General features: G+C 42.9%; 1 protein-coding gene across 2 annotated transcripts in view; it reads right to left on the reverse strand.

Moving 5' to 3' along the window:
* The window catches only part of ARHGAP6 (Rho GTPase activating protein 6), a 402522-nt gene that overhangs the window by 181800 nt on the left and 193820 nt on the right, over positions 1–26902 (reverse strand). The window contains exon 1 of one of the 2 annotated variants that reach the window (XM_077296707.1): positions 16341–16485. The exons of the other annotated variant lie outside the window; for it this stretch is intronic. The gene's annotated coding sequence lies outside the window, so the exon portion shown is untranslated. Of the gene's footprint in view, positions 1–16340; positions 16486–26902 lie in introns of those variants that run through there. 2 annotated transcript variants of the gene reach the window in all.

The following is a 26902-nucleotide window of genomic DNA, read 5'->3' on the forward strand; positions in this document are numbered from 1 at the left end:
CAGGTCTGGACTCATTGCTGGCCACCTTAGAAGTCTCCAGTGCTTTCTCTCAAACCATTTTCTAGTGCTTTTTGAAGTGTGTTTTGGGTCATTGTCCTGCTGGAAGACCCATGACCTCTGAGGGAGACCCAGCTTTCTCACACTGGGCCCTACATTATGCTGCAAAAATTGTTGGTAGTCTTCAGACTTCATAATGCCATGCACACGGTCAAGCAGTCCAGTGCCAGAGGCAGCAAAGCAACCCCAAAACATCAGGGAACCTCCGCCATGTTTGACTGTAGGGACCATGTTCTTTTCTTTGAATGCCTCTTTTTTTCTCCTGTAAACTCTATGTTGATGCCTTTGCCCAAAAAGCTCTACTTTTGTCTCATTTGACCAGAGAACATTCTTCCAAAATGTTTTAGGCTTTTTCAGGTAAGTTTTGGCAAACTCCAGCCTGGCTTTTTTATGTCTCGGGGTAAGAAGTGGGGTCTTCCTGGGTCTCCTACCATACAGTCCCTTTTCATTCAGACGCCGACGGATAGTACGGGTTGACACTATTGTTGCCTTGGACTGCAAGGAAGCTTGAACTTGTTTGGATGTTAGTCGAGGTTCTTTATCCAACATCCGCACAATCTTGCGTTGAAATCTCTTGTCAATTTTTCTTTTCCGTCCACATTTAGGGAGGTTAGCCACAGTGCCATGGGCTTTAAACTTCTTGATGACACTGCGCACGGTAGACACAGGAACATTCAGGTCTTTGGAGAAGGACTTGTAGCCTTGAGATTGCTCATACTTCCTCACAATTTGGTTTCTCAAGTCCTCAGACAGTTCTTTGGTCTTCTTTCTTTTCTCCATGCTCAATGTGGTACACACAAGGACACAGGACAGAGGTTGAGTCAACTTTAATCCATGTCAACTGGCTGCAAGTGTGATTTAGTTATTGCCAACACCTGTTAGGTGCCACAGGTAAGTTACCGGTGCTGTTAATTACACAAATTAGAGAAGCAGCACATGATTTTTTGAACAGTGCCAATACTTTTGTCCATCCCCTTTTTTATGTTTGGTGTGGAATTATATTCAATTTGGCTTTAGGACAATTCTTTTTGTGTTTTTTCATTTAAGACAAATTAAAATGAAGATAATAATACCAAAGAATTTGTGTTTGCAGTCATTTTTAGGAAGAAACTGAGTATTATCTGACAGAATTGCAGGGGTGTCAATACTTTTGGCCACAACTGTATGTGATCATTCAATGGAACATCTACTATTTAAGTAAATTCATCAACTATAAAACAAAAACATTCTGCACATTCAAAGACTAAACTCTACCTTTAAGCAGCTCAGGACTTGCTATTTGCCCGCTCCTCCTTCCCAAGAATATTTTAGGGGTTTTATTGTACATGTGTTTGTAAAGACTTGAAAATCTGAACAAGAAATCTTTTTAAATGTATTTTTAACTTGTTTTTGGCAGCACATGGGGCTTTATTTGTTATGCAATTTTTATATTACTTTTTTGCTGATATCGTGTGAAAAATATTTTTCACTTTTCTTATAACCACGGAGACCATTAAATTTTTTAAAATGCATTATATTTTCCATAGAGATTATTTTTACTCATTGGACTTCTTTTTTTAGGTCGATGACAGAAAAAAAAAAATTAGACTGATAATGTACTTTTTAAAATGTTATTTTATTTCTTGCTCTATTTATTTTTTTATTAATTTCATACACTGTGTTGGTTCAGCATCGTGTACACAATGATCAAGTAGGGAAACATGGCTGTGCCGTATAGTGGTTCTACTATTCATCACAGCTTCATGACCTCCTGCAAAATGCTTACTCTGCAATGACATTTTAGAACATCGTGCAGAGTAAAGTGTGGACGACCCGGATGTTTATGGCCTGTGGGTGGTCCAGAAGTAGTTAAGAAGTACTCTGAGCATAGGTATTTTCTATGTGTAATCTGTGTATTTACAGGTAATTTCAGTAATTTCATATTCCTACTCAATCTCTCAGCAGTATAATATAAGATGCAAGGCTGGAGCTTATGGATAGACTCTTGAGTAGATGGGGTTATTCAGTCTTAAAAAACCCAAACATTTTTATTTATGTATCAAAGCAGTTATGCCAGTACTTTCTGATTGGAAAGATTCTGAACACTGGGACTCCAACATGCTAAAGTCACTTTAGAATACATCAGGCCTAGTAGCTCTTCCCTGGTTTGCTGCATAGACCTGTTCACTTGAATGTGAATCTGTTGCTCCTACCAGATACTGTGCAGAAAAAATATCAAAGGTCCTTGTTGCTCTAGGGCTTAAAGTAATCACTTTTTGAGATGGCAAAATTCCTTTAATGCCCATTTATATTATGTTGACAAAGTAGTCTACTATTCTACCAATTATTTTCCTCTAGAACAATATTTCTTGATGTTTATATAACGCTAAAAAGAAACTAAATAGAACCATCAGTTATACAAGGTGTTGGAATAAATGCTGGAATTGCAGAATAGTTTTTTGACACTGAAAATCTTTGAACTCATGATTAAAAATAATTTCTTTCCCAAAACACCAGACATTTTTAATGTTTAAACAACATATATAGCACTAGAGGGGAGCAGGCTTTTTATTCATTGTGCCCAATAACAATGGGGAGGTCTGGAAAGCAACCAAAAGGAACTAAAGTCATTGCCAATGCATTTTCTGCACTACATGCCACAGAGTAGATCAGGCTGTCATAAAACAGGGAAAATGACTTGATTCCTACAGAGCTCTGTGCTGTGGCACTTGTATCTTCTATAGCAGATTTCACACCATACATGTGATTTTAATAACTATTGCATTTAAGTCATTTAATGGCGAGTTCTCATGTAGCTGAATTAGTTTGGTTTTGGGGAGATCAGGCGTATATACCGGTTATAGAAAACATTTAAAAGGGTTGTTCTCTTTCAGACAATGTTTGACCCCGTCTGCAGTCTGTTAAAAGACAACAAACCAAGCTACACTCACTTTCCTCTGGTCCACCGGGCACCTGCTCCCGGTATCGGGCACCTGCTCCCGATATCGGGCATTGGATGCAGCACTAATGCAGGGCATCCAATCAGTGAGCTTTAGTGGCTCTGCCAGTGATGATGCAGCAAAGCAGTAAGACGTTGCATAAACATCACTCAAAATAACCCAAAAAACATTTAGACATCTGAGTCTATAGACATGTTTGTTAAATTGATAATAGACTAAGAAGGACAATTAAATGAAAGAGAGTTTCCAGGCATCAAGAAAGAAAATAATAAAATGTAATCTGACTGTATTGATTCCTTAACCCCCTGTTGCCTTTCTTTCCATTTTTTAGCTCCCCTGTAGAGCCCTGAAGCCATACTTGTGGTTTGTTATTGTTTACATCCTGAACTTCCTGTCGGCTCTCTGTCTTGGCCTCTGGACTACATTTACTAAGCGGCAGAGCTGTATTCATGCCACAGCCCTCTTAGCTAATAAAGCTCCATCCTTATGTATTGCTGACCACAGTTCCACCTTTCTAACAATACTCCCACTCCAAATAATATCTGCTACTAAGAGATTTTCAGCGATCAACAATGTTACAGGTGCCGACACTGGCACCGAACAGGATTAGTTTATTGTAATGGAAAAATGGGTCATGTAATGTCGTAATTTATTATTATGGAATCTACCAATCTGGAACTTCCATCACCATCCCATCTGGTCAAAGCCCTGCTCTCCACTTCTCCTGTGGACATCCCCAGTCACTTACAACTTGCAGACCATAGGCCACACCCTCAATGATATCATCATTCAGAGCACACCGTTCTGAGAGCTGCTGCCGGAGCTCTGCCTCCTACATGCTGAGCTGTATTTGACTATAAGGCCATGTGCACACGTTGAGTATTTGGGGAGTTTAATACCTCAGTATTTGTAAAGCAAAATCAGTGTCGGGAGAGACTTGGTGAGCGAGAGCTAATAACCCGGGCTCCTGCAATTTCCCTAAGACTAGGGAAATCCTGACTGACCCTCTACCTGAAGTTTACACTGATGGTGTGCATGTTCAGGCCTCGAGCCTCACCCTAACTCCTGAGCTCAGCCCTAGGCTGAAACCTCCACCCACCACCCAGTGAAGAGGTAATACTTAAATACCCACAGTTAGCACAGACAAGGATAAAGGAAAATATACACCACGCCGCAGACACTCAGGAATACACTATAAATGTGCAGGGCAAAATAAACACAAATATAGGAAGGAGTAAATAAGACGAAGGAATATACATCACCAGCAACGAATCTCCAACCACCAGCTCTCCACACCAGACCGAGATAACAACGCAAGACAGAAGCTATAATCGGCGATGCCCAGTGATCAGGAGAACTATTTAAAGGCCATGGAAATGGCCCAGCTTCCAATCCGAGGATCAGGTAAATTAACCCCGGAACAGCTAGACAAAATCTAGCAGACGCCAATGGGTAAATAGTGGTCAAAAACGGAATTACCGCTGTCTGTCGGACGACCTGGTCTGAACAGCGTCCGACATGACAGTACCCCGCCTTCTACGAGGGACCCCAGGGCCCTCACGGCTTATAGGACCCGGCTTGTCCGGATGATGGCAGTGAAACAACCTGACCAGCCGGTCAGCATGAACGTCCGAGGCTGGTACCCAGGACCTCTCCTCAGGCCCATAACCACGCCAGTGTACCAAGTACTGTAAAGTGTGACGCACTACACGAGAGTCAACCACCTTGGAGACTTCAAACTCCAAATTACCATCCACCAAGACTGGAGGTGGCATAGGCGCCGCGTCCACAGAACCCACCACCTTCTTTAGAAGAGACCTGTGGAACACGTTGTGTATCTTATACACCGTAGGGCGCTCCAATCGGTACGCAACTGGGTTAATGACGGCGGTGACCCTAAATGGACCAATAAACCGTGGACCCAATTTAAGGGACGGTATCTTGAGTCTTATGTTTTTTGTGGATAACCACACCCAGTCATCCACACTCAGGTCCGGACCTGGCACACGCCTACTGTCAGCCACACGTTTTTACCTAGCACCCACACTCAACAGGTGCTGTTTACCTCTCCTCCTGACTGATGACAATTGTGTTCCTAACTGGTCCTCCTCCGGAACGCCGGAAGAGCCCCTCTGACTCAAGGTACAAAATTGAGGATGTAGCCCGTAAACACAAAAAAACGGAGACTCCCCAGATGACTCCTGGCGGTGATTATTGATGGCAAACTCAGCCAAAGGAAGAAAGGTAGACCACTCATCCTGGTTATCCGAGACAAAGCAGCATAAGTACTGTTCCAAATTTTGTTTCATACGCTCAGTCTGACCATTTGACTGAGGATGAAACGCCGAAGAATGAGATAACTTGATTCCCAGCCGTGAGCAAAATGCTCACCAAAATTTTGCCACAAACTGAGACCCCCTATCAGACACGATGTCAGACGGAACCCCATGAAGTCTGACCACCTCCTGCACAAATACTTGGGCCAGAGTCTTAGCGTTAGGCAACAGGCAAAGACACAAAGTGCGACAATTTAGAAAAACGATCAACAATCACCAAGATGACCGTGTTTCCAGCTGATGAGGGCAAATCAGTGATGAAATCCATGGAGATTTCCATCCATGGCTTACTAGGTACCTCAAGAGGAAGTAGTGTGCCAACAGGACGGGAGCGGGGCGTCTTAGCCCTAGCGCACGTGGTACAAGCTCCCACGTATGAGACCACGTCCTGTCGGATCTTGGGACACCAAAACCGACGTGACACCAACTCCAAGGTACCTCTAACCCCTGGGTGGCCAGCCAGGACAGCATCATGATGCTCCGCCAAAACCTTTAGGCGGAGATGAAGCGGAACAAAAGATTTGTTGACGGGAAGCTCAGATGGTACCTCCTCCTGAGCCTCGGCAATCTCAGCCTCAACCTCGGTAGTGAGAGCCGAAACCACAACACCCTTTTGGAGGATTGTTGTGAATTTGCTTTTTGCTCCCTCTAGTGGTTACTAGTTTTTTGACTCTGGTTTTTCTGTCATTCCTTTTATCCGCACCTGGGTCGTTAGTTAGGGGTGTTGCTATATAAGCTCCCTGGACCTTCAGTTCTATGCCTGGCAACGTAGTTATCAGAGCTAGTCTGCTGTGCTCTTGTCTACTGATCCTGGTTCCAGTTATATCAGCTAAGTCTGCCTTTTGCTTTTTGCTATTTGTTTTGGTTTTGTATTTTTGTCCAGCTTGTTCCAAATCTATATCCTGACCTTTGCTGGAAGCTCTAGGGGGGCTGGTGTTCTCCCCCCGGACCGTTAGACGGTTCGGGGGTTCTTGAATTTCCAGTGTGGATTTTGATAGGGTTTTTGTTGACCATATAAGTTACCTTTCTTTATTCTGCTATTAGTAAGCGGGCCTCTCTGTGCTAAACCTGGTTCATTTCTGTGTTTGTCATTTCCTCTTACCTCACCGTCATTATTTGTGGGGGGCTTCTATCCAGCTTTGGGGTCCCCTTCTCTGGAGGCAAGAAAGGTCTTTGTTTTCCTCTACTAGGGGTAGCTAGATTCTCCGGCTGGCGCGTGTCATCTAGAATCAACGTAGGAATGATCCCCGGCTACTTCTAGTGTTGGCGTTAGGAGTAGATATATGGTCAACCCAGTTACCACTGCCCTATGAGCTGGATTTTTGTATTCTGCAGACTTCCTCGTTCCTCTGAGACCCTCGCCATTGGGGTCATAACAGTTTGCCAGGCCAGTATTAAATGTTTAATGCATTGCAGAAGAGGGATTATAAGAAAGAAGATTCTGAGTTTTTTTTTTTTTTTTTCTTTTTCCCCCTTTACCTCAGAGTGGCTATGCTTGCTGCAGACATGAATGTCCAGACCTTGATTACAAGTGTGGACCAGCTGGCTACTCGTGTGCAGGGCATACAAGATTATGTTATCAGAAATCCTAGGTCAGAACCTAAAATACCGATTCCTGAACTGTTTTCCGGAGACAGGTTTAAGTTTAGGAATTTCGTGAATAATTGTAAATTGTTTTTGTCCCTGAGACCCTGTTCATCTGGAGATTCTGCTCAGCAAGTAAAAATTGTGATTTCGTTCTTACGGGGCGACCCTCAGGATTGGGCTTTTTCGCTGGCGCCAGGAGATCCGGCATTGGCTGATCTTGATGCGTTTTTTCTGGCGCTCGGTTTACTTTATGAGGAACCCAATCTTGAGATTCAGGCAGAAAAGGCCTTGCTGGCTATGTCTCAGGGGCAGGACGAGGCTGAAGTGTATTGCCAAAAATTTCGGAAATGGTCCGTGCTGACACATTGGAACGAGTGTGCACTGGCCGCTAATTTTAGAAATGGCCTTTCTGAAGCCATTAAGAATGTTATGGTGGGTTTTCCCATTCCCACAGGTCTGAATGATACTATGGCACTGGCTATTCAAATTGACCGGCGGTTGCGGGAGCGCAAAACCGCAAATTCCCTCATGGTGTTGTCTGAACAGACACCTAATTCGGTGCAATGTGATAGAAAAACCGCAAATTCCCTCATGGTGTTGTCTGAACAGACACCTGATTTAATGCAATGTGATAGAATCCTGACTAGAAATGAGCGGAAAATTCATAGACGCCGGAATGGCTTGTGCTACTACTGTGGTGATTCTACACATGTTATCTCAGCATGCTCTAAACGTATAGCTAAGGTTGTTGGTCCTGTCACCGTTGGTAATTTGCAACCTAAATTTATTCTGTCTGTAACTTTGATTTGCTCACTGTCATCTTATCCTGTCATGGCGTTTGTAGATTCAGGTGCTGCCCTGAGTCTCATGGATCTCTCATTTGCTAAGCGCTGTGGTTTTACTCTTGAACCATTAGAAAATCCTATTCCTCTTAGGGGTATTGATGCTACACCATTGGCAGCAAATAAACCGCAGTATTGGACACAGGTTACCATGTGCATGACTCCTGAACACCGCGAGGTGATACGTTTCCTGGTTTTACATAAAATGCATGATTTGGTTGTTTTAGGGCTGCCATGGTTACAGACCCATAATCCAGTCCTGGACTGGAAGGCTATGTCAGTCTCAAGTTGGGGCTGTCGTGGTATTCATGGGGATTCCCTGCCTGTGTCTATTGCTTCCTCTACGCCTTCGGAAGTTCCGGAGTATTTGTCTGATTATCAGGATGTCTTCAGTGAGTCTGAGTCCAGTGCACTGCCTCCTCATAGGGACTGTGACTGTGCTATAGATTTGATCCCAGGCAGTAAATTTCCTAAGGGAAGACTGTTTAATCTGTCGGTACCTGAACATACCGCTATGCGTTCATATATCAAGGAGTCTCTGGAGAAAGGACATATTCGTCCGTCTTCTTCCCCTCTTGGTGCGGGATTCTTTTTTGTGGCAAAAAAGGACGGATCTTTGAGACCTTGTATTGATTATCGGCTTTTAAATAAGATCACTGTCAAGTTTCAGTATCCTTTACCGCTGTTGTCTGACTTGTTTGCCCGGATTAAGGGTGCCAAGTGGTTCACCAAGATAGACCTTCGTGGTGCGTACAACCTTGTGCGCATTAAGCAAGGTGATGAATGGAAAACCGCATTCAATACGCCCGAAGGTCATTTTGAGTACTTGGTGATGCCTTTTGGGCTCTCCAATGCGCCTTCAGTTTTTCAGTCCTTTATGCATGACATTTTCCGGAAGTATCTGGATAAATTTTTGATTGTTTATCTGGATGATATTTTGGTTTTTTCTGATAATTGGGATTCGCATGTGGAGCAGGTCAGGTTGGTCTTTAAAATTTTGCGTGAAAATTCTTTGTTTGTCAAGGGCTCAAAGTGTCTCTTTGGTGTACAGAAGGTTCCCTTTTTGGGGTTCATTTTTTCCCCTTCTGCTGTGGAGATGGACCCAGTCAAGGTCCGAGCTATTCTTGATTGGACTCAGCCCTCGTCAGTTAAGAGTCTTCAGAAGTTCTTGGGCTTCGCTAACTTCTACCGTCGTTTTATCGCTAATTTTTCTAGCATTGTGAAACCTTTGACGGATATGACCAAGAAGGGCTCCGATGTAGCTAACTGGGCTCCTGCTGCCGTGGAGGCTTTCCAGGAGTTGAAACGCCGGTTAACTTCGGCGCCTGTTTTGTGCCAGCCTGACGTCTCACTTCCCTTTCAGGTTGAGGTGGATGCTTCGGAGAATGGGGCAGGGGCCGTTTTGTCGCAGAGAGGCCCTGGTTGCTCTGTTATGAAACCTTGTGCCTTTTTCTCTAGGAAGTTTTCGCCTGCCGAGCGAAATTATGATGTGGGCAATCGGGAGTTGTTGGCCATGAAATGGGCATTTGAGGAGTGGCGTCATTGGCTCGAGGGTGCTAAGCATCGTGTGGTGGTCTTGACTGATCACAAAAATCTGATGTATCTCGAGTCTGCTAAACGCCTTAATCCGAGACAGGCCCGCTGGTCATTGTTTTTCTCCCGCTTTGATTTTGTTGTCTCGTATTTACCAGGTTCAAAGAATGTGAAGGCCGATGCTCTTTCTAGGAGCTTTGTGCCTGATGCTCCTGGAGTCGCTGATCCTGTTGGTATTCTTAAAGATGGAGTTATCTTGTCAGCTATTTCTCCGGATCTGCGACGTGTGTTGCAGAGATTTCAGGCTGATAGGCCTGAGTCTTGTCCACCTGACAGACTGTTTGTCCCGGATAAGTGGACCAGCAGAGTCATTTCCGAGGTTCATTCCTCGGTGTTGGCAGGTCACCCGGGAATTTTTGGCACCAGAGATCTGGTGGCCAGGTCCTTTTGGTGGCCTTCCTTGTCAAGGGATGTGCGGTCATTTGTGCAGTCCTGTGGGACTTGTGCTCGAGCTAAGCCTTGCTGTTCTCGTGCCAGCGGTTTGCTCTTGCCCTTGCCTGTCCCGAAGAGACCTTGGACACATATCTCCATGGATTTCATTTCTGATCTTCCGCTATCTCAGGGCATGTCCGTTATCTGGGTGATATGTGATCGCTTTTCCAAGATGGTCCATTTGGTTCCTTTGCCTAAGCTGCCTTCCTCTTCCGATCTGGTTCCTGTGTTTTTTCAGAACGTGGTTCGTTTGCACGGCATCCCTGAGAATATTGTGTCAGACAGAGGATCCCAGTTCGTTTCCAGGTTCTGGCAATCCTTTTGTAGTAGGATGGGCATTGATTTGTCGTTTTCGTCTGCTTTCCATCCTCAGACTAATGGACAGACGGAGCGAACTAATCAGACTTTGGAGGCTTATTTGAGGTGTTTTGTCTCTGCTGATCAGGACGATTGGGTGACATTCTTGCCGTTGGCTGAGTTTGCCCTTAATAATCGGGCTAGTTCCGCCACCTTGGTTTCGCCTTTTTTCTGCAACTCTGGTTTCCATCCTCGTTTTTCTTCGGGTCATGTGGAGCCTTCTGACTGTCCTGGGGTGGATTCTGTGGTGGATAGGTTGCAGCAGATCTGGAATCATGTGGTGGACAACTTGAAGTTGTCACAGGAGAAGGCTCAGCGCTTTGCCAACCGCCGCCGCGGTGTGGGTCCCCGACTACGCGTTGGGGATTTGGTATGGCTTTCTTCCCGCTTTGTTCCTATGAAGGTCTCCTCTCCCAAATTTAAACCTCGTTTTATTGGGCCTTACAAGATATTGGAAATCCTTAATCCTGTATCTTTTCGTCTGGATCTTCCTGTGTCGTTTGCTATTCACAATGTATTTCATAGGTCCTTGTTGCGGCGGTACATTGTGCCTGTAGTTCCTTCTGCTGAGCCTCCTGCTCCGGTGTTGGTTGAGGGCGAGTTGGAGTACGTGGTGGAGAAGATCTTGGATTCTCGCCTCTCCAGGCGGAGGCTTCAGTACCTGGTCAAGTGGAAGGGCTATGGTCAGGAGGATAATTCCTGGGTGGTCGCCTCTGATGTTCATGCGGCCGATTTAGTTCGTGCCTTTCATGCCGCTCATCCTGATCGCCCTGGTGGTCGTGGTGAGGGTTCGGTGACCCCTCACTAAGGGGGGGGTACTGTTGTGAATTTGCTTTTTGCTCCCTCTAGTGGTTACTAGTTTTTTGACTCTGGTTTTTCTGTCATTCCTTTTATCCGCACCTGGGTCGTTAGTTAGGGGTGTTGCTATATAAGCTCCCTGGACCTTCAGTTCTATGCCTGGCAACATAGTTATCAGAGCTAGTCTGCTGTGCTCTTGTCTACTGATCCTGGTTCCAGTTATATCAGCTAAGTCTGCCTTTTGCTTTTTGCTATTTGTTTTGGTTTTGTATTTTTGTCCAGCTTGTTCCAAATCTATATCCTGACCTTTGCTGGAAGCTCTAGGGGGGCTGGTGTTCTCCCCCCGGACCGTTAGACGGTTCGGGGGTTCTTGAATTTCCAGTGTGGATTTTGATAGGGTTTTTGTTGACCATATAAGTTACCTTTCTTTATTCTGCTATTAGTAAGCGGGCCTCTCTGTGCTAAACCTGGTTCATTTCTGTGTTTGTCATTTCCTCTTACCTCACCGTCATTATTTGTGGGGGGCTTCTATCCAGCTTTGGGGTCCCCTTCTCTGGAGGCAAGAAAGGTCTTTGTTTTCCTCTACTAGGGGTAGCTAGATTCTCCGGCTGGCGCGTGTCATCTAGAATCAACGTAGGAATGATCCCCGGCTACTTCTAGTGTTGGCGTTAGGAGTAGATATATGGTCAACCCAGTTACCACTGCCCTATGAGCTGGATTTTTGTATTCTGCAGACTTCCTCGTTCCTCTGAGACCCTCGCCATTGGGGTCATAACAGAGGATAGGTACTGGATCCTCCCGAGGTTCTCCCCCCGGAAAACACCTGGACAGAGCATCCGCCTTAGTGTTTTTAGACCCCGGTCTGTAAGCGACCACAAAATTGAACCGCGTGAAAAACAATGTCCAGCGAGCCTGCCTGGGGGACAGACACTTGGCTGACTCCAAATACAGCAGATTCTTATGATCGGGAATAACAGTTACCTGATGGACCGACCCCTCCAAGAAGTGTCGCCATTCCTCAAAGGCCAACTTAATTGCCAACAACTCCCTGTTGCCGATATCGTAGTTACGTTCGGCGGACGACAGTTTCTTGGAGAAATAGGCGCACGGACGTAAACCACTCAAAGATGAGCCTTGAGATAGTACCGCCCCCACACCAACCTCAGACGCATCGACTTCCACAACAAATGGTTTAGATACGTCTGGCTGCACAAGAATGGGGGCTGAAACAAAACTGTTATTAAGAAATTCAAATGCGCGCATAGCAGCCTCAGGCCAAACGGAGAAATTGGTACCCTTTTTAGTCATGTCAGTTAGCGGTTTAGCAATGATGGAAAGATCCTTGATAAATTTCCTATAGTAGTTAGAAAACCCAAGGAACCGCTGAAGTGCTTTCAGGTTATCAGGACGTTCCCAATGCAGCACCGCCTGCACCTTAGCGGCGTCCATTTTAAAACCAGAAGCAGACACAATATAACCCAAGAAAGGCAACTCTTGAACAGAAAATACACATTTCTCAAGTTTAGCATACAGCTTATTCTCTCTGAGAAGCTGTAACACCTGCCTGACATGATCTAAATGAGCCTCACGGTCGCAAGAATATATGAGAATGTCATCTAGGTACACGATAACGAATTTCCCCAAAACATGCGAGAACACATTGATGAAATGTTGGAACACTGCAGGTGCGTTAGTCAACCTAAACGGCATCACCAAATTTTCAAAATGACCCTCAGGGGTATTAAAAGCCGTCTTCCACTCATCACCTTGACGGACTCTTATGAGGTTGTACGCCCCCCTGAGGTCAAGCTTGGTGAACCACTTAGCACCTGCCACCTGGTTGAACAAATCTGGTATCAGAGGCATAGGGTATGGATCACGAACCGTAATCTGGTTCAACTCCCTGAAATCCAAACACGGGTGTAATCCGCCATCTTTCTTCTTCACAAAGAACAACCCTGCTGCCACCGGCAAGGATGACGGCCTGATGTGCCCTTTGCGCAAGCTTTCTGCAATGTAATCTTTTAACGCTTGTCTCTCCGGACCGGAGATGTTAAACATCCTTGCTTTAGGTAATTTGGCCCCTGGTTTAAACCTGATAGAACAGTCATAAGGATGTTGTGGCGGCAACTCTGAACAACCCTTCTCAGAGAACACATCCACAAAAATCCTGAAGTGACTCCGGAACGCTTGAAGTCACCGCAGCCACACATGTGGCCAGGCAATTCTCCTGGCAGAACTCGCTCCACCAAATTATGTCCTGAGTTTTCCAGTCAATTACCGGGTTGTGCATAGACAACCAAGGAAAACCCAAAACCACCTGAGCAGGAAGATTCCTGAGCACCTTACATGTAACCCGCTCGGAATGTAGAACTCCAATGTGGAGTTTCACCTCAGCCACAAATTCAGTAATCTCCCCCTGAGAGAGAGGAGCAGCATTGATGGTGACCATGCGGATAGGATGGGACAGTTTTTCAATCCTAAAACCTGCTGTGCGCGCAAACCCCTCATCAATGAGATTTGTGGCTGAACCACTATCCACAAAAACAGTAATTGGCAGCTCACTGCCAGCAACAAAAACCTTAGCAGGGAGCATGCACTGAGAAACCACCATGGAGGATATACATAAGCTCAGACTGGTCTCCTCCACACCCTCTGAGCTCAGAAGTTTTCTGCCGTTGCGTTTTTCTTAGGCAGCAGAGGACAGATGTTAATAAAATGACCAGTTTTACCACAGTAAAAACAGGCTCCCTGCTTCTTGAGCTTAGGGGCTCGATGCTTGACATGTGACACCCCTGCGATTTGCAAAGGCTCCGTGGGCTCACCTGCAGCAACCTCACGTGAACCTAAACCCTCTCCCATAGGCGGTGTCTCATGCTCCCCCAGACGCAAACGGCTTTCAATGCGGACAACCAGACTCATAGAGGAATCTAGAGAAGTAGGAGTCTCGTACATCAGAAGGGCTTTTTTAACCCTTCCAGAAGTCCCATGTATAAACTGACTCTGCAATGCTGCATCATTCCATTGGGTATCGATCACCCAGCGACGAAATTCAGAACAGTAATCCTCTGCAACTCGCTCCCCCTGGCGAATAGAGCGTATCTTAGATTCTGCCAGAGCCATTCTGTCAGGTTCATCGTAGATTTTCCCAAGAGAAGAAAAAAAAACTCTCCACAGAGACAAATGCCGCAGAATCAGATGGCAAAGAAAACGCCCATGCTTGGGGATCCCCACTTAACAATGACAACACCAGGCCCACATGCTGAGCCTCATTACCCGAAGATATCGGGCGCATACGGAAATATAGTTTGCAAGCTTCACGAAAAGAAACAAATTTACTGCGTTCCCCAGCAAATTTTTCAGGCAACGGAAATTTAGGCTCAGTAACTCTTCCTGTCGCTTCAGCTTGCACATTAGACACTGCTAGTCCCTGTTGCTGTACTGCCCCCCTTAACTCCGTGACCTGTAGGGACAGCGCCTCCAACTGGCGGGTTATGGAAGTCATGGGATCCATGACAAAAAAAAAAAAAAAAAGAAACCCCTTTTTTTTTTTCTTTGTTGTTGTTGGGCCAATTATAATGTCAGGGAGAGACTTGGTGAGCGAGAGCTAATAACCCGGGCTCCTGCAATTTCCCTAAGACTAGGGAAATCCTGACTGACCCTCTACCTGAAGTTTACACTGATGGTGTGCATGTTCAGGGCTCGAACCTCACCCCAACTCCTGAGCTCAGCCCTAGGCTGAAACCTACACCCACCACCCAGTGAAGAGGTAATACTTAAATACCCACAGTTAGCACAGACAAGGATAAAGGAAAATATACACCACGCCGCAGACTCTCAGGAATACACTATAAATGTGCAGGGCAAAATAAACACAAATATAGGAAGGAGTAAATAAGACGAAGGAATATACACCACCAGCAACGAATCTCCAACCACCAGCTCTCCTCACCAGACCGAGATAACAACGCAAGACAGAAGCTATAATCGGCGACGCCCAATGATCAGGAGAACTATTTAAAGGCCATGAAAATGGCCCAGCATCCAATCCGAGAATCAGGTAAATTAACCCCGGAACAGCTAGACAAAATCTACCAGACGCCAATGAGTAAATAGTGGTCAAAAGCGGAATTACCGCTGTCTGTTGGACGACCTGGTCTGAACAGCGTCCAACATGACAATCAGGATTTGGAAAAAATGCAAAAGTGGTGACGTTTTCCTATCATAATTTTCCTCTTACTGTTCCACTCCTGGATTTGGCTTACAAATACTGATGTAAAATACTGACCAAAACCTGAACGTGTGAATGTGGTCTTAGTCTATGTTTCTTTCAAAGCACAGACAGGACACTTTTTTTACTCTATGCTTTGAATAGACAAAAGCAGAAATTAGGGAGCTGGAGGTCACTTGACCACATGTTCCAGCTTAGGAACACAGCAGAATTGTAAATAAGTAAATTAAGAAGTTCCTTAATTTCTCAAAGACTTTACAATGTTTATTATCTGTGTGCCCAGAAAATCCATGTAACATGATGACATCCTAAACTGTACATATAATTGGAACCTGTCATCCAATTTATGCTGAACAAACCATTCCAGTAAAGAGTAACCATTATTTTAATTTTTATTTCATAAATTAATAGTACACATGAAAATTTGTCACCTTGTAATATATCTTATCTGAGAAATCTGTTACTTTTTGCCCCATTGAAAATAAAACAATAAGTAAAAAATACAAATATTTTGTTCAGACATATTAGTTCTATCAAAATATAAAGTAAATTAATCTGATCAGTAAATGGCGTAACAAGAAAAACATCGAAACGCCAGACTGTATTCCTTTTTTTTGGCTGCTGCAACATTGTAACAAAATGCAATAACAAGTGATCAAAACATCATATCTACCCCAAAATCGTATCAATAAAAATGGCAGCTCAGGGTGCAAAAAAATCAGCTATCATTTCGCCCCGGGTCCTGAAAAATGGGGACGCTACAGATCTAAGAAAAATGGTGACATAAGATAATTAAAAGAACCTATACATGTTTGGTATCTGAATACTCGTACTGACTGTGGGAATCATATTGTCCAGACAGTTTTAGCATTAAGTCAACATAGTAAATAAAAAAATAAAAAAACAATTGTGAAATTTCACTTTTTTGCAATTTCACCGCACTTGGAATTTTTTTTTTTAACCAATTTTTAGTTTTCTGTATAATAAAATCAATGGTGTCATTCAAAAGTACAACTCGTCACGCACCAAATAGGCCCTCTTACGGCTATATTGAGGAAAAACGTAAAAACGTTATGGCTTTGGGAAGAAGGGAGGAAAAAAAACAAAAGCTCAAACACAGAAAATCGCAAGGTTATTAAAAGGTTAAAATTTTAAGAGAAAAACATACCTGGCTGCAATTGACCAGCCAGAATCTGCTTCATGCTGCCCTTGGTTTAGGCAGCATTAATCAGAGGAAAGGTTCCCTAGAAGCCTCCATACTGAAGCGCTGGGGATAAGAGACAGGGAAGAGTAGATGCAATCTGCTCAACCGGCTTGCAGGTCTGGCACAAATCTGATGAGAGTAGTAGTGAAGTTGTATTCCTCGTCTAGACTGCTGCTTCTCCTGGTAATCGACAGAGCAGCTCATTAAATCAATTGTATTTTATTGAAATGCAAAAGTCATAGAGTCAGAGTCAAATCTTAGAATTTATTGCAAAATGTTATTATTGGGGTTTTCAAAGTCTGCAAATCTCCCTCACTATTTTTGGATTAATGTACAAAGAAATTATGAAAAACCATGAGCGCAAGCAACCTTGACATTCACATTTCAATTAATTGGATCTATAAAATTATATTTGATGCTTATCAATGCCTGTAGCATTATATACTCTGCCTTTGTTCCTGATATTCACCTGCACACTGGCTAACAAGAGAAATTATACAGCTATGTATCATAGCATAGAAACACAAAGCAGAACACAGTGTTGCACGTGCCTATGAGCGATAACTGTGTTTATAGCTCGCCTCGGCGTATTGCTTTCTCCAAAATACTTCACCGCCCACTCTTTTCCACATGCCTGCTTCTATAGCAGCTGCACACAGTGACACGTGCAAAGCTGTACAGGTGTTTCTTCAGAGATGCATTTTGAAACAATAAGCAGATATTTTATCCCATTGTACATACCCTACAAATGACAGCTTCTTTTCAAGTACTCAAATAAATTGAAGATAAATTTACAGCTGAAAGTTTGTGTGAAGTTTGTGTTTCCATGCAACTTCAAATGCCTTCTCCAAGTTAATGAACCATCCTGTACATTCAGATCTCTGCCCAAAGTGAGAACAACTGAGCCGGATCCATTCCCATTTTTAAGGAAACATTTTGGAATAAACATGTGTAACTGTGTCACAGATTTGTTTGTTCCTGCCCCTTGCTCCCAACCTTATTGACTGCATGGTGAGTAAAGGTCATCATCTGAAACCCCCAATAATGTGGTGAGAAGACCATGGGTGTCCTAAAAACATGACTGATGTGTGACTCCTTTTTAAGGGGAATATAGACATATGTACTTCATCACAAAACTGATAAATGCCCCATGAGATATGGTTATGAAAACCGATACATAAGAAACGGAGCAGTTTCTCATGACAAACAATCAAATGCCAAATTTAATTCAAAATGGCCTCCGAAGATTAAAGTTGATACCTGAAAGTATCTTTCTTCATACAACTCCTACACTTTTTCATTGCACCAGTTTTCATATATTTCCTCGGTAACATGCTAAAATGTTACAGGATAGCAATTATCCTGCTACTACGACCATTATGATTTTCAGCAAAATGACTGTAAAGAGCAGAGTAATGACCTACAGATTAGTAAATAAGGAAATGATTAGATAAAGGTAATGTGAAAATTGCCTGTTGACCTATGATACTAAGATTTTGTAGTTCTATTCGAAAAAACATTTAACACTATCTGAATCGCACTTACAGGTTTACACTACTCTAGTGACAATATGACGTCTTGGATTATGTTCACAACACTTCATGGAGCTGCTTTCTCCCTTATAATTACCGGTAGTTTAACCCCTTTCTGACCTCAGACGGGATAGTACGTCCGAGGTCAGAAGCCCCGCATTGATGCGGGGCTCCGGCGGTGAGCCCGCATCAAAGCCGTGACATGTCAGCTGTTTTGAACAGCTGACATGTGCCCGCAATAGCGGCAAGTGAAATCGCGATTCACCCGCCGCTATTAACTAGTTAAATGCCACCGTCCGGTGGCCGGAAATGAGCGCATCGCCGACCCCCGTCACATGATCGGGGGTCAGCGATGCTTCTGCAGTGTGACCATAGAGGTCCTTGAGACCTCTATGGTTACTGATCCCCGGTAGCTGTGAGCGCCACCCTGTGGTCGGCGCTCACAGCACACATGCATTTCTGCTGCATAGCAGCGATCTGATGATCGCTGCTATGTAGCAGGACCGATCGCGTTGTGCCAGCTTCTAGCCTCCCATGGAGGCTATTGAAGCATGGCAAAAGTAAAAAAAAAAGTAAAAAAAATTGTGAAAAAAAAAAATATATAAAAGTTTAAATCACCCCCCTTTCGCCCCATTCAAAATAAATCAATATAAAAAACCAAACCTACACATATTTGGTATCGCTGCGTTCAGAATCGCCTGGTCAATAAAAAAAAAAGATTAACCTGATCGCTAAACGGCGTAGCGAGAAAAAATTTGAAACGCCAGAATTACGTTTTTTTTGGTCGCCACGACATTGCATTAAAATGCAATAACGGGCGATCAAAAGAACGAATCTGGACCGAAAAGGTATCATTAAAAACACCAGCTCGGCACGCAAAAAATAAGCCCTTACCTGACCCCAGATCATGAAAAATGGAGACGCTACCGGTATCGGAAAATGGTGTTTGTTTTTTTTTTTGTTTTTTTTTTTTTTAGCAAAGTTTGGAATTTTTTTTCACCACTTAGATAAAAAATAGCCTAGTCATGTTAGGTGTCTATGAACTCGTAGTGACCTGGAGAATCATAATGGCAGGAGAGTTTTAGCATTTATTTAACCTAGCAAAAAAGCCAAGCAAAAAACCAGTGTGGGATTGCACTTTTTTTTGCAATTTCACCGCACTTGGAATTTTTTTCCCGATTTCTAGTACATGACATGGTAAAACCAATGATGTCGTTCAAAAGTACAACTCGTCCCACAAAAAATAAGCCCTCACATGGCTATATTAACGGAAAAATAAAAAAGTTATGGCTCTGGGAAGGAGGGGAGCGAAAAACGAACACGGAAAAATGGAAAATCCCAAGGTCATGAAGGGGTTAAATAATACTATAAAGTAATTACTACAAGCAAACCTGAACATAATATTATTTGTATTAGTAGTAGTAATGTTTTTTAGAGAAAAAAATGCCACTCATGAGTTAAAAAAAAGTGTAAGTTAAACAGAAGATAAACATAAATTCTAGTTATAAGACATTTTCCGAGTTGATCCTTAGTTTACAGTATCCACTTACTCCTCCTTGTCTACAGGGAAATAAGTCAGTCAACAGGAAATCTTGTATAATTAAGCCATTTTTCTCAGTAATTACATTTTAAAAAACTTTTTTTCCATTTGTAAATATCTATAATTTTTTCCTTACAATCAAAAACAGGAATTTTAACAGTTATATTATAGCACACATTCTGCAAACATCTCCAAGTAATGTTTACATTCCTTTACAGTGTAGAATTGTTTTTGATTGTCCACTATTCAGATAATCCCTTTTCAATCATTGTGTTTTCCCTTGTAAAATAATAGCAGTTATACTGAACTCTGATAGAGGCGCTCTTCCAGCGGTGTCGGCACTGGCTCTCCCAGGGCTCGCATGGCATTGTTATGTCACGTGAGCCCTGCAGCCAATCATTCTCACCTCCTTCTGATGAAACTGGTGGAAGTGAAGTGAGAACTGCGACTGCTTTCTTACTTCCTCTGAATGTCGGTTACATCTGAAGGAGGTGAGAGTGAAGCATCCATTGATTGGCTGCAGGGTTCGCATGACAAAACAATGATACGTGAACCACAGAAGACCAGACGCACACATTGCTAGAACGGTGCCCATATCGGAAGTGAGTATTGCTGACATTATTTTACATTGGGGAAATATAGAAGGTGTTGTCCGAGTAGCGGTCATTTTTCAAGAAAATGTATTACAAAGCAAAAAGTAGTCAGCTTAGCTCCAGCGGCAGCATCAGCAGATTTTCATGAATGTTTAGGGCTGCTATGTCACCAGCTATAGTATGAGCTCTCCCTCTAATCCAGGATAGGTGAGGAGATAATCAGGCCACAGTGGCTTCCTCTTAGACTACAGTACACGTAGTGTCCACCATATGACCCCTCCTGGCAGAATGAGGGGACTTGTCTGCTACCATTATAAGGCAGTCTGCAATCTCCACAGTAGGGTGGACCTTATACAGACGCTTTTCAGATTACACAGCTGACAGAGAACACTACTCTATCATAGTTACCATATACAATTTATGATAGATAGATATAAACTTTCAGTAGATTGCCCAGTAAGGTACCCTCTATAAGTGTTTCGTGCTCATCTACATTACTAAAGTTACACATATTAAATTACAGGTTCCACCTCATCCCCATTGATCTCTTCAAGCTATGAGGTAGGGAAATAAATGTTTGCAGATTATATATATATATATATATATATATATATATATATTTATTATTATTTTTTTTTTCCTGTGGGAGATGCACTGCTTCCAAAATGGCTCTGTAGTGGCCTATTCTCGTCTTCCAATTAAAATCAGCGTGTGCCTTTAGCAAAGTGTGCCTGTTTCGTTGAAGTCTGGAAAACCAGATATCCGTCGAACAAGCGATGAATAATGTAAAAAGGATTGTGGACATGACAGAGACTTGAACAAGTCAGGAGAAATTGACTATTTTGGGCAATTCTACTTCTGCTCCATTATAAGCAGTGACCTGGAAGTGAAATCGCCACAATTAGCTTATTGATCTTGATGACCTTTAATAATGAGATTTTGTAATTTTCTTTTAAAGAAGTGCGTCTTGCCAGATTAAAAACAGATTTTATGTAATGCTTCAATTAATCTAATCATAGAAAATAGTTTTCTCCTTTGGGTATGTCTTTACGGAAATCAACAAAATGTTTTGCACTGCAGTCATTTGGGAAATTTCATTGGTCAGTAATTTATATCAGTCAACGCTCCCACTTCAGGAAATTGGGAGAATTAGGCCTCTTACACGATCTCCCATACCATCCTCCTACAGCACTACACTCCAATTTAAATGTCTGACTGCTCAAAGGAATAAGGGCTTGCTTTCACATGTTGCATTTTTGCGACCTTTTTTTCCTTACAGATTTGAAGCAGTGTCAGATCTGCGGTATGTCAATTCTTTCATCACTTCACTTGTGTAGCATTTTTCCCCCCTTCAAATGAAAGAGGGGGAGAAACGCATAAAAAACCTGCAGCAAATCCTGAACATGTGCTCATACACTAAAACTAGAAATGACTGATACAAGTAAACTGGATAATCTTGCTAACACCATTTGTCAGTAAGCAGAATTTTTCGCATGCTCATGAAAACCTGCAGACAACACGGAATACATTCCCTGCTTATTTGTTTGGCTAGGGACCGAGTTAAATGGAATATGACAGCAGGTTTTTGCCATTTAATCTAAAAGCAGCATCATGTAGGGGCAGAGACCACTTACTGGGCTGCTTGGAACAGTTTGGATAGAATCCCTGTTTTCTCTGTTGTAGGTGTAGCTGTGGTCAGAATGCTGAGCCCAAACCAATGATTGCCAGCTTCATGTGTACACTGTACATTGACAGCAAGCTGCCAATCAGTGGTGGGGGCAAAGTTACTCGGGTTAGCCTGACTATCCTGCATGTGAGAGCTAGTATTGTAGTGATAATCTCCTGCTGATAAAACACAGATTGTATTGAAACTACAACATACAGCCTCATAAGTGATACATCCCGGGAATCAGGATTTCTGCCCCTATAATATGCTGCTCTCAGATTAAATAGCAAAAATCTGCTGATAGATTGTCTTTAAGCTCCTCATACAAATTAGGCTAATATCGGCCAAATCTGCCGATATTGACATGCCTGGGCAATAGTCTAATGTGTGTGGGAACAATGAACAGTTAATTGTCATGGCATGGAAGATGTTGATCAGACATGTCCGACTTTGGGCTGTCGATCATGTTGTTCTGCTGAACTTTAGCCTCCAACAGACAAGTGGTGACAACTATCTCATAGGGATCACAAACGCACAGATGAAAGAATGTTTTTGTTATCCTAAGTCATATTGCACGACTCGTTAAAGGGTTGATTGTGACTTGTAGGATCGCTACTTCCAACAGGTGGCGCTATAGAGTTAAGTCCTCTTTTTCTCAGAAGAGGCAATTTGCATATTTTGTTTATGGGAGAGATGGCTGACATGGCAGCCGGACAAACGATCTCTTGGTTGACGGCTATCAAATGTATGCGGATGCATTAGGGGAATGTGGATTAAAGGCAATCTGTCAATATGATCAACACTCCTAAGCGGTATATATATATATATATATATATATATATATATATATATATATATATATATATATATATATATATATATATATATATATATATATTAGGGTGCCAAGGAAAACTGAACTTTGCAAATCGGTAAGTCTTACCCCTCGAATTTGTTCCTTTTGCCACAAGGATTCACTGTGTAAAATATGTTGACATTAAATTTAGATTTACCACTTGCTCAAGGCATGTGAATTGTTCCATGTTTCGCATTTTCCACAATATTATACACACAATAACCACTCAGTTTGTCATCACATCTTTAACTGGATATACTATTTACAGTTAAAAAAAACAGAATGGAAGTAAGCATTCTATTACAGTAAAATATGTATTACACAATTATGTACATTGTACATGTATCAATACTTAGTAGCAGTGTAGCAGTCAGTTCAGTTTTTCATGTAAATATAATTAATCTGATCGGTAAATGGCATAACATACCATACATAACGCGGGATATGCATGACGATAAATACTAAACAAACATTTAAAACTGCCATATGATGTGCCATTGAGCAACCGGTAAATGATAACTAATCTTAAAAAAAGAAAATTATAAAATATCTATGACCAAAAAGGAACAAAATTAGGAGGAAAGACCTTCAAAAACTTGCTACTTAATTTTTACCATGCATTTCCTTGGCACCCTAATATATATATGGACATTCAGGTCAAAAGAAGCTGAATAAAGTGATACCTTGATATCTGTGATCCAATATCTTATTCCAGAGGAATCCACATTTTTCTTATTAGTAAATGAGCTGTTGAGGACTATGATTCGAACACTGACCTGCATGAGACTCTGCCTCCAGAGCATATTGTAAGTGAAATGGGGCATTACCAGTGCGACCCTTGAAACTAACACAGCAGTACAACTGAACTTTGTATTCTTACAAAACAGACTTGCTGCAGTTCTCACAGCGCTGCTGCATTTCAGCAATATCATAACCTTGTCTGCATGTGAGGTGGAAGCTGAAGCTGAGAGGAACCTGCAGATGTGTCAGTTAGGGCTCATTTCCACATGCGAGAAACACGTCCGTGTCTCGCATGTGGAAACCAAGCTGTGGCGCCGGCACTCCAGAGCGGAGCGTGCAGCTCCATGTGTTCCTATGCGGCCGCACGCTCCGCTCCCAAGTGCCGGCACCAGAGCTTGGTTTCCACATGCGAGACACGGACGTGTTTCTTGCATGTGGAAATGAGCCCTTATAGTCACACACAGCTCTGCAGTGAGATGAGGACAGCAGAGAGCAGCCATTCCATATCACACTGGTAACTTTTCTTTACAGTAAGCTCTGGAGGCAGATTCTCATGCAGATCAGTGTCTGGTTCATAGATTTTAACAGCTCATTTACATATAAGAAAAACCTGGATTTTTCGGGAATAAGAAATCGGATCGCATTTATCAAGGTATCATTTTATTCAGCTTCCTATGACCTGCTTGTCCAAGTTGACAGCTTTGGAGAGTTGATCCTACTGGCAAATTCCATTTAGACAAGGGGATGAAACTTAGCAATCGTTTTCTGATACTGCAAACAGAGTACAGCAAGGGGGCTTCTTCTTGAGAAAGCTATTTTACAGCCAGAAACTAGACAATGAGGACGATAATGGATGAGATCCGCAGACACAGTGATTTCATTTATATAAATACACTAGATGTTTCCAGCCAGCTAACGCTCGGCACGCTCATTGCTATCTAATTAACGCTGCTGGTGATTAAACTAAAGTAAATAATGACAACATTCAATAGTGCTTACGCAGGTGGTAAATTAACTTAAAATGAAGTTAATAACAATAATAATAATTAAAAATCAGAATAATACTAATACATTTTATTCACAGTGTAAAATCAAAAGCAAACTGGATTTGTGTGGTAATGTGTGAGGACGGAGCCTCGTGTGGTAATGTGTGGGGACAGAGCCTCGTGTGGTAATGTGTGGGGATGCAGCCTCATGTGGTAATGTGTGAGGACAGAGCCTCGTGTGGTAATGTGTGAGGACGGAGCCTCGTGTGGTAATGTGTGGGGACGGAGCCTCGTGTGGTAATGTGTGTGGACGGAGCCTCGTGTGGTAATGTGTGTGGACGGAGCCTCGTGTGGTAATGCGTGGGGACAGAGCCTCATGTGGTAATGTGTGGGGATGCAGCCTCATGTGGTAATGTGTGAGGACAGAGCCTCGTGTGGTAATGTGTGGGGACGGAGCCTCGTGTGGTAATGTGTGAGGACAGAGCCTCGTATGGTAATGTGTGGGGACGGAGCCTCGTATGGTAATGTGTGTGGACGGAGCCTCGTGTGGTAATGTGTAGGAACAGAGCCTCGTGTGGTAATGTGTGGGGACAGAGCCTCATGTGGTAATGTGTGGGGATGCAGCCTCATGTGGTAATGTGTGAGGACAGAGCCTCGTGTGGTAATGTGTGGGGACGGAGCCTCGTGTGGTAATGTGTGAGGACAGAGCCTCGTATGGTAATGTGTGGGGACGGAGCCTCGTATGGTAATGTGTGTGGACGGAGCCTCGTGTGGTAATGTGTAGGGACAGAGCCTCGTATGGTAATGTGTGGGGATGCAGCCTCATGTGGTAATGTGCGAGGACAGAGCCTCGTGTGGTAATGTGTGGGGACGGAACCTCGTGTGGTAATGTGGGGGGGACAGAGCTAGTAAACAGCTAGTAAACTTCTATAAAATGGAGAAGAGCCTACGTCAGATGATATTTTGGTAAACATTCTAGACACCCTGGAAGCATTGCTCATAAGCTAAGTAGGCATCACCCAAAGGAACAGTATATCTTTGTACAATAGATATATAAACAATATTCTGTTTTGTAGTACCCTTCTTATGGCTATGAACCAAAATCCAATGATTGAAATTACCATCACACCACCCTATATTAATACCTCAACAACCAATGAAACCAGTACCAGGATATCATTCACCGTTTCCCCTTCCACCCTCACAAACCCAACAAATAAACCCCATATATTTAACAAACCCTGAAAGTCAACATCCAACAAACACAAAACTCATGGAACAACGGAAGACCGACATTTCAAACCAACCTAGTTATCCAAATTTACCAAATCAGCCACAGCCGCCTTGGTCTGAAGAAGGACCACAAGATCCATACAACCAGAAAGCAAGTCTCAATTAGAGGAGCTGGTAAGAATAATTTAACTGGAAGCCATTACTCAAAGATAGGTTTAGATTACCAACAGCGCAATCATATTCTAATGATCGGTATGTAAATGATAAGATTATTACAAAAGATTATTTGTTTAGCATAGTAATCTCCGAAGGGAAGGTGACATAATGTAACCTGACTAATATGGTTATTGAACTTTTCAGGCTTATTACAGTAAAATCATGGATATGTATAAAGCCCTTGAGCCATTATATTCTAAAACAACTAGATATGAAAAACGTCACATAGTCATCAGTAAATACAGACGGCTGTGAATCTTTACTCCAAATTATCTATTACAATAGAAACATAAATTTGCCAATACCATAAAATAACATTGCAGTTAATATGGAAGAAGGTAGAAATGAAGATTGAATCATTTCCCATGAGCTGATATGTATCTAGTTATTGAGAAGTTTGGATCTCGGCAGTGTATGTTTATATTCTTTACATCCTAAAATAGCAAGCTAATTAAACAAGCACACAAAATAGTTTTTGTAAATGTAAAGCATACTCCTCTGTGTTACAAGAATGTCTGTAAATTAGTAGGGGCTCAAGACATTATCAAGGTCACTGCAAAAATTCCGCTAATGGAATTGACTTTAATGGGTCCGTGTAATACGTGCGCTCCCACGAACACTGACATGTCTCCGTGTTTGGCACACGGAGACACGGTCCGCAAAAAATCAATGACATCTGCACAGATGCATTGATTTTAATGGGTCTACGTGTGTCAGTGTCTCCGGTACGTGAGGAAACTGTCACCTCACGTACCGGAGCCACTGATGTGTGAAACCGGCCTTAGGGCTCATTTCCACTTGCGAGAAACACGTCCCTGTCTCCCATCTGGAAACCAAGCTGTGGCGCCGGCACTCCAGAGTGGAGCGTGCGGCCGCATAGGAACACATGGAGCTGAACGCTCCGCTCCAAAGTGCCGGCGCCACAGCTTGGTTTCCACATGTGAGACACGGATGTGTTTCTCGCAAGTGGAAATGAGCCCTTAGTCTGTACATAACCATTCAAGTATATAGTGCCCAGTACTGCTCATACAAGAGAGTGGTGGCCCACTCTTGCACAGGGGTCCACTGAAGGATTCTCATGTTCTCCTATGGGCCAGTCCGAGCCTGGATATATACAAGTACACATATATAAAATTTTAGATTCTTTACTGAACTAGATCCAT

Source organism: Ranitomeya variabilis, chromosome 3 (assembly GCF_051348905.1).
Source record: "Ranitomeya variabilis isolate aRanVar5 chromosome 3, aRanVar5.hap1, whole genome shotgun sequence".
Lineage (NCBI taxonomy): Eukaryota > Metazoa > Chordata > Amphibia > Anura > Dendrobatidae > Ranitomeya > Ranitomeya variabilis.